The sequence below is a fragment of the Hydra vulgaris genome, chromosome 15 (assembly GCF_038396675.1).
Source record: "Hydra vulgaris chromosome 15, alternate assembly HydraT2T_AEP".
Taxonomy (NCBI): Eukaryota; Metazoa; Cnidaria; class Hydrozoa; order Anthoathecata; family Hydridae; genus Hydra; species Hydra vulgaris.
The window spans coordinates 39,408,258-39,417,456 of NC_088934.1; the positions used below are offsets into that span (position 1 = coordinate 39,408,258).

General features: G+C 27.9%; 1 long non-coding RNA gene across 1 annotated transcript; it reads left to right on the top strand.

The window, feature by feature from the left end:
• The first annotated feature begins 3,354 nt into the window (after positions 1 to 3,354).
• LOC136073692 (uncharacterized) lies at positions 3,355 to 8,499 on the top strand. The gene is made up of 2 exons (XR_010643929.1): positions 3,355 to 3,579; positions 8,309 to 8,499. It is a non-coding gene; the product is annotated as an uncharacterized LOC136073692 (long non-coding RNA).
• Positions 8,500 to 9,199: the final 700 nt, after the last annotated feature.

Sequence of the window (9,199 nt, forward strand, 5' to 3'; positions counted from 1 at the left end):
CTCCAAAAATTTCAAACTTTGATTCATCAGTAAACAAGACTTAAGACCATTACTGACTTGTTAAACCTTTATGCTTTTTTTCCCATTTTAATGTATTAATTTTATTTTGCTTGCGTAGTAATGGTTTTTTTCAAACCGTTATTACAAAGACATCATTTTTCGGTTGAAACAGACACTGTTGTTTTCCGCATAGAATTAAGTTTTTGGCAAATTTTGGAGCAGTTTGAGTACGATTTCTTTTACTTTGAACACGACGAATTTGTCTTCGTGGCTCAGCGTTGCTCTAGGTCTCACCAAACAACTACGAATTTGATTTCATCCAGTTTCTTGCTTTCTTTGCAATGCTCTGATAACTGCGTTTTCAGAAACATTGATTTCTGAAGAAATTTTTCATGTTTAATAACCTTCCTTTTGTAATGCCACTTTCAAAGCTAAGTGTAAAAAACAGCTCGTTTTTAAATAATTTGTATTGCCTTTAAGTTTTTAGTTTTATAAAACAAGTTGTATATATGGCAAGATAGTTTGTCTTGGCTTTTAGTGAATGATTAAAAGCAGTGAGATCTCATAATGAATTTACCTATTTATCATTTTTAACAATAGACACCAGCGTGAAGGTAAGCCAAATGTCTATCAACTCAAAAGATTACAAAAAAAAAAAAAAAAAAAAACACATAACAATAGCACACACCAAAAGTTAATATAATATGCATATAACATAACTTAAGTAACATAACATTCATATATAACAGAACATAAGTACCAACATTACGCAAAATGTTATTAAAATACATTATTATGTATTTTCAGAATAATTAATAATAAAGGCTTGAAAACATCTAGATCTAAAGCAGTAACAGTTTGACACTAAAAACTGACGTGTAACCCTCTGCTGAAAGTACAACACTTGGCTGGCAAGGTTGACTTTCAGCAGAGGGTTGAATTCAGCAGAAATCTTGCTCTACACGTTCGCCAAGTCACAGCAATTTGAAAACATGAAAACAAAATAATATAAACATACGTACCAACTATAAACACAATATATAACCTCATTATAATCAAAATGTCAAAATAAATTCTTAAAATTAATTTTACCCTAGTTTTTAATGGAAGGAGCTTCAGTTTTTAAAGAAAATTGCATAGAGTTGAAAAGTAAAGCAAGTGAACCCAAATTTTTGACCGATAGTGTATTTCTTCAAAAAATATCAAACTGATTGCTTCAGTGGTGAAAATTATGTGTAAAAACTATGAATTACAAAAACTGATTTAAAAAAGAAACTTTGAGTATGATGTGAAATGAATTATTTTATTCAAGAAACATCACCTGAATTCATTAAAGATGCAAATGAAATATATTCAGTAAAAAATATATAAAAATAACCAAAAAATATTATTTATTACTATTAAGTATTTAAATAAAGATTGTTAACACAGCATTAACAGTTTTGCTCATTATTTTCTAGTAATATAAAGACCCTCTAAAAATGCTTTTTGTAAAATTGCATTTAACATACCAATAAGCTATCTTTAAGGCACCTAACTCTAAACTTTTATGGACCTAAAAACTCCATGTATGGAGTTTTTAGGTCCATAAGGTAGACACTAGGGGCGTTAGGAGTTAGGCAAGTTAGGATTATTTTACGCTTGTCATATTTTTGCGCTAAATATGACAACCATGCATGGAGTTTTTAGGTTCACAAAAGTATGGAGTTAGGCGCTAGGAGTAAGGTAAGTTAGGAAAACTTATCCATGAATGAATTTACAGCGCTTATAGGCAAACTATTTTCGAAAGAAAACTAAGTAAGATAATCAAAAAAGTGTTAATCTATATTTTGGTTAGAAGCATTGTTTAAAGTTTCTACTTTATTTACTGAACTTATTTATTTACTGAGATGTCGTTAAGCAGGTATGAAGAATGCTTAAAGTGAAAGAGTTTTTGCTCATTCCAAGGTCCTTTTCATATTATTTGAAAACTTGTCAAAGAAAAATAAAGTTCACTGCAGTCAAAGCAGTTAAAGTTAGAGATATTCAAATCAAAGAAAAGCGTTGGAAGCCACAATGTTAAAAGACAAAACAAAATGAGGTTTTTACGTGTTCTCTTTAGTGAAAATGTAACCAGGAAAAAACAGATAAACTTAACCAAGAATAAAAATTCTAAAAACATCAACATGCTTAAAATAAATCTATTTCTTTTTTATTCATTGTTTTTTCCATTACTAATTACACTACTAAAACAATAATAAAAAAATTTCAACAAACAAAAGCATGCAATTAGAACAATGTTCAATGCACACCCGTCTCGCCCATTCACAACCATAGTTTAAGAATCTAAAAACTAATATTTAACAAACTAATATATTTTTGCCTTTAGTTCTTATGTACAAAGTTAGTAAATAAACGATCCCAAATATTTTCAAAACTTTATATAAAGATTATATATAAAGATTTATATTCAAGCTAAAACACACTTTGAAGTCGCCAAATTTTTTATCACCACTAGAGGCCCTCAAGACCTTCCTCTACTTTTTCTACTATTTCAAAATATTAGTTTTTCTACATATATTTCTAAGTTTCGATAACCTTATCATAAAAAAAAAAGTCTTGCAGTGATACACACTTAAGAGCATTTATTATTACTATTATCATTATTATTACTATTATTATTTTTATGAATATTACTACTATTTTTATTATTAAGTTTAGGAACAGATAAACTACATAGACATAAAATACCTGTCACCTGGTTATCAGGTATATAAAAAAGCTGGTTACCTGGTATACAAAAAAGCTGTTTATCTTGTATATAAAAAAGTAACAACGTCAGTATTTATGTACACTAAAAACAAATAATAAAAAAAAACAACAAACAAGCATGCAAATCAGTCATAAAGATTTCATTCGTTTTTAATATGAATGTCAACTTGCATCTTACTATCTTTTACAGACGATGCAGTTAAAACATCGTTAGGAAGAGAATTTCATTTATTAGTTGCTCTTATTGCTTTCAAGTTTGTTCGGCAAAAAAGTTTTGAAAAAGACTTGAGCGGAAGCAATGATTTTTAAGTTTAAATATATGACCACGAGTATTAAATTGGTTATTAATTTCAATAAACTTTTATCATATTTATTATTTTTGCGCTAAAGGTATTATATAATAAAGTTTATATAATATAAAATTTTTATAAACTGTTAATAAAGTTTCTTGCTCCATCCTTTATTAAACCACATTTTTACTTACCCGTACCCTCGCATGAATGTAATCTAGCGGATGGGAAAGAAATACGTACCCATTATCGCGCATGGTTTTTTTTTTAATCCGTTGATTAAATAGATGATTCAAACAAACTTGTTTGCGTTATAAACATTATGAGGTTGATAAATATATATTTATAAAACTTCAAAGTCTTAATGCTTTGTTTATTTTAGCTTTCTTTACATAAAAAAAAAGTTAACAGCAATGATATGAAATCATGCTTGGCGATCTTTTTAACGAAAAGAAGGTCAATTTATTTTTAGATAGTTTATTGGCACTTGCTGGTCTGGTTATTGGACTTCTAGTTGTTGTTGGTATAGTTGCAATTGGTATCATTTTATTAATGCTTTTTTTTATATATATTTAAAGGCTTTACTTTGAAATACTTAAAATTAGGTAAAAAACAAAAGAACAGATAAATTTAGGTTAAAGTAAACAACTTTTTTTTTACTTTTGTGAAACAGAGCCTTTCTCGATTTAAAAAACTCTGTCTTACAGCAATCGTAACAGCATATGTTAAAATATGATAATGATTTTTTAACATTATTGTTTATAAAAATATTGTAGTTATGATTCATATAGCATTTTAATATTTTTAAAATTTTTGTAAATTGGTTATACAATTTATAACAATTTCGACTTTTTCACCTTAAATACCTAATAAAAGTTTTTTAATGTTAGATTTTTGAAGTCAAATTTAAGTTTAAAAATTGTGAAAAATTACCTGGTTTTCTATTTGTATTTGTTTTTCTCATAAATTGAATATTAAATTTATTCTTTAATTTTTTTGTAAAAATAAGTTGTTGAATGCATAATATACCAGAACTATAGAAAACGGTATGTTCTTCATTTTAAATACTTTTTCATAAAAATAAATATAATAAGTTATCAATAAAGCATCAATACTTTTGGCAATTGAACTAAGCTAATTTAATTAAGACATAACAGAAATGTTTTACATTTTAAATTGGTATATTTTAAATTGACTAGTTTGTATGAGCGAAACTAAACTTATTTCTATTAATTTATAATAACTATTTGAAATTTTATCTATATAATTGTGTTAAAATGTTTGAATAGAATAGCTTTTTATTTAATATATTTTAATTGTAGAACTGTTTTGAATACCATATATATATGAATACATTGAAGTATCGCTTTTTTTTTCTTCTATTAAAAAAAAAAGCATTCAGTAGTATTAGTGTGTTATTGCAAAAGCAACTTATATGCATAATTTTATTTGTTATACAAGAATTAAAATATTTAAAAAATGAAGCATAACTAGAAAACTCAAAAATAAAAATTTTGTGTTATGTCTTGGAAAAAAGTCTATAAACCCATATTGTAAATTGGAAACAGCGTTAGGACACAAATGCAAAAACAAACAGTTGTTAGAATCTTTAGCAGTGTGAAAAAGTTATAGTTTAACAGAACATTTAAATCAAGATTCTACCTACTGATTAACAATCAAGAAACAATAGATTGACATCTGGTTGGTGAAATAAAGACAGGAAAAGAATGTTAATACTGCTCTATATTGTTATTAGAAGAGGATAATTTAATTGTATACTTAGTGAAAAATAAAATGAGAATTTTGCAAAATATCAACAAAGCACATTTGATCAGGTTAATCATAGAAATAATGGATATTTTCACTATAAAAAGTTCTACAGGGATTTTGCATTTATTAGACCAGCTAAACAAAAATGTTCATCATAAACATAGAAAGGAAAAAAACGCAATGTTTGCCTTTGCAAATGGGCTAAACAAATAAGTGTTTGTGCTTATCCAAGGTACTAAAACATTTTTGGTTTCATCCATACTAACAATGTTGCCTCTTGATTCATCTTTTGTTGCCCCCCTAGATAAAAATAAAGATTACGATTGTATTGGAAATAAAAGTTCGAAAGTGCTCAATATTTTATTAACAAACTGCACGAGAAGAGCATTCAACTAGAAAAAGTAAAGCCAAATTTTCACAAATAATTCAAATTTATGGGTCTGTGTAAGCTTATTATTATTCAACCCTCAGAATTAAAGTCAGCATTTAGCAATGTTGACCTCACTTCCAACCTAATAGAGTTTGAGGTCAGCAAAAAATTGATGACTGCGTTTCAATGTTTTATAGTAAAACCTTTGCGTCAAAATTTTTTTGCCAATCTGATGCGAACCCAATAAGTGTAAGGTCTGCAAAAAGTTGCTGACCTCATTTTTCCTAACTCCGCAGACTAAATATACTTGTTATTAATAAGTTCACTTCTTCAGGGCTCTAGAAGTACCCATTGCATTTGAATTGTCTCATAAAAAAAAATTATATTTTTTTATTTGCAACTCAAAAAATGAAGATAAAAAGTTTAGAGATTTTGCTATGTTTTTTTAGTTATAAAATGGTGTTAGACAGTATTTAAAAATGAAATCTTTAAAATTAAAAATCATTTTCCTGACATCACCATGCTTTTCATTGACAAACGCTATTGCTAAACCTTCAGATATTGTTCTAAATTTTTATGTCCTACAATGAGGAAATATGGTTGAACATTTCGAAATTGTATCTAAAATTGATAGAGGCATGTTGCCATAAACTACAAAGAATTTATGTATAATTATAACATTCTTCTAAAATGTAGTTGTTTGTTTATAACTTCATGCTGTTGTAAATATTCTAGTGATAGTATTTGACTTATATGTTTGTCTTCCTAAGGCACCTCAAAACCACATTATTATACAAAAGGGCTCTTGTATATTAAAAAGGATAGCAAATAAATATACTGAGTTTGCTCAGAACTTTAGTGTATGTGTATAACACATGTATATATCATATACATGATATAAACATGTTTTATGGTATTTTTGCTAAAAGGTATAAGGGGCTGTTCAAATAATACGTGACAAACTTAGTCTTAGGGGAGGGGGTATTGCAAAGTGTTACCGAGTATCACATGGGGGAGGGGGTGGTTTGCTACAGTGTGACGTGACAAAAAGCAATTAAAATTAAAATTTTTATCACTGTGTATTTAGATTAGTTAAATTACAAACTCGAAGATCTTTTTTTATAATCAAGGTAGAACCTTGATATTTTTAGCAAAAATTTTGACTTTTTTCCAACCATGTATTTAAAGTACTAAGTTTAAATGGCTTCACTTATATATTATTCATGTCTTAAGATCACTTGCTGCAGTAATGTTTTTTCAAAAGTGTTTTTGAAGGTAAAGATTCCTAAGTACCAAAACACATCAAATTGGTTTGAAAATTTCCAAACAGATTAAAAAAGGGATAAGTAATCTAATGGAGGAACCTTTTTAACACCTGTGCATAATTTCATAGTTCTTAGCGTTTAAAAAGGTCTATTTTAAAAAAAAAAAAAATTTTTTAAATAGGTTTCTTGTGAAAAAATGCAAGTATAGTCTTTCGTTTATTTATGTTTTCTTAAAGAAATGGTACTTAGGATTTTAGTATAGAGCTTATGTATATTATGCTTTTTTTTGCGCTTGATTTTTGATGTTTTCTTATTTTATTTTTGTGCCATTTTACACAGCCAATTTTCCATACTTAAGTAGGCTTAAGTGAGGCTTTTTTTCAAAAAATCATCAGTTTTTCCAGCACAAAAAAATGCAATAATTTTGGATCCACTTAACTTCTAAAATTGAAAGATACCTTATTTTTTAAGCTTTTTTAAGCTCTATACAACCATTATTTAAAATCAATTTATGTTCAAAAACCATATTTTATTTTTTTTTAACAGTATTTATATAAATAGACTAAAAATATAAGTAATAATAATTGCTTCAAATTAGATCTTCAAATATAATACATAATTGATATTATTCTTGATCCCCATCAGATATTATTATTTTTTTAGTTTTGTTATCTTAACATTTTCAATGTTATTATTATTATTACTACATTTAATGTTATTATTATTGTTACATTTAATGTTTTGTGCCACTATTGCAATTAATTGGTCTAATATCTTTAGTTACAAAAAAAAAACAGATAAAAAAAACAATTCATTGCGCCAAGCCTTATTTCAAAGAGCATGACCTTGATTACTTGTTTGTGACCACTATGGCTCCTAGCAGAAGTGCCTTTAATAGGGTAGAGAGAAGAATGGCTCCGCTAAGCCATGACTTAGCAGGAGTTATACTTCCATTTAATTTTTTTGGAAGCCATCTTAATTTAAGAGGAGAAACAACAGACAAAGTTATGGAGAAAACAAATGTTGCCAAAGCTGGTGAAGTTCTTGCACAAATTTGGTCTAGTAAAGTTGTTGGTGGATTTGATATAGCCGAGTTTAAAGAACCAAACAGTGAAAAATGTGTACAGTTAAAGCAGTTTGGAGCAGAGTGGAATGCTAAACATGTCAGAGAAAGTCAAAAATTACTCCTAATTGTAAAATATAATGATCAAAACTTCTTCCACCATTTTCTTTGTTCCAAGGAGAAGAGGGCTTGAGTGCAATAACACAAGGAACAACTTTGCAAGTCTCTTTTTAAACTTATCACTTAGCAAAACAGTTTTGCCCTAGACAGTTACAAAAAAAGTTTCCCAAAGGATTGCCATACGACCACTCATGTCTAAGTATTTAAAGTTCTTTACAAAAAAAAATTGTATCAATTGTAGCCTATATTTTTTAATTATCAAATCAATAAAACAACACAAAACAGTTTGCTCAAGTATTGGGTTATCGAATGATATTCAAAAAGTCAAACCTCACTGCTCAGTTTTTATATGTTTTTCTGAACTCATGAGTATCTTTTTAAATTCAGACAAAGAAACAAATAAATAGTATGACAATGGACAATGTTGATTCCTCTGACTTCAACCTGCCTTGAATAATTATTGAAGAACATGAAACTCCAATACAAAAATTTAAAAAAAAAATCTCTAATTTAAAAATGCCACAAAAAGTCCCATAGGGTGGGGGGTGGGGGTGGTGGGGCTCTGTCAAAAATTTTATTTGAAAACAGCTGTCAAAAAACAGCTGTCAAAAATTTTATTTGACCAAATAAAATTTTTGACAGTTGTTGTACTAATTGTACCTTATTAATTTTTTTTAAGGCTGGTTAATTGTTTGGAAAATGTGTTTACTTCGGTTTCCACTGATTCAAGAATTGGTTTATGGTACAAGCACGTCATCAGATAAACATGTGGGACTGAAAGGCTACAATAAGATAAAATCTCCTGAAGCCCAAAAATGATCTGATTTAAATGGCAACAAGTTTCTTACTACTTTTCATAAATTTTTTTTTTTTTTTTTTTGTCAAGCAGTAAATATTAATAAAGTAAAAAACCTAAAAGTTTTACATAGTAAATATTGAGAGATAAATATTATTTGTATGTATAGTAGTATTTCTGATATACTAATACTTATTTATATATATATATATTTTTGAAAACTTTTAAAGTATTATGCGTTTGTTTTTGTTTTGAGCTCCACTATTTTCAAAATTGTTTTTAGTTTTGAGCTCTTTCTTCCGTTTGTATTTCTTGTACAGATTCTTTTGTATTTTTAAAAAAAGAAGATTCTTTTAATATTAAAAAGGTATTACTAAGAATTATTTTTTTAAGTGTTAGTATGCGACCGGGGTTGGTGTTTAACCGGGGCCGGGTTTGATAAAAGATGTCTATAAATATATAAACATCATGATAATGATCATCATTTGCTTTAGTCTTCCGAAATTATAATAATTATGCTGTTTCTCTTATAAAAACAATCTCTTCTTTCCTTAACTTGTAATTAGATTGCAAATGCCATATGCAGCGCACTTTCTCCAAGTTTTCTTACTTCTACCTCTACCTTTTCCTCCTGAAGCTGCTACCTCTGTACACGCTAATACCCAAATCATCTGCATCTTCATTGGTCAGCATGTCCAAACCATCTTAATCTTCTCTGACACTCACTGTTCCTAATCTCTATTTAAGATCATGGCTTCTTTTCTCTTTTAGTCA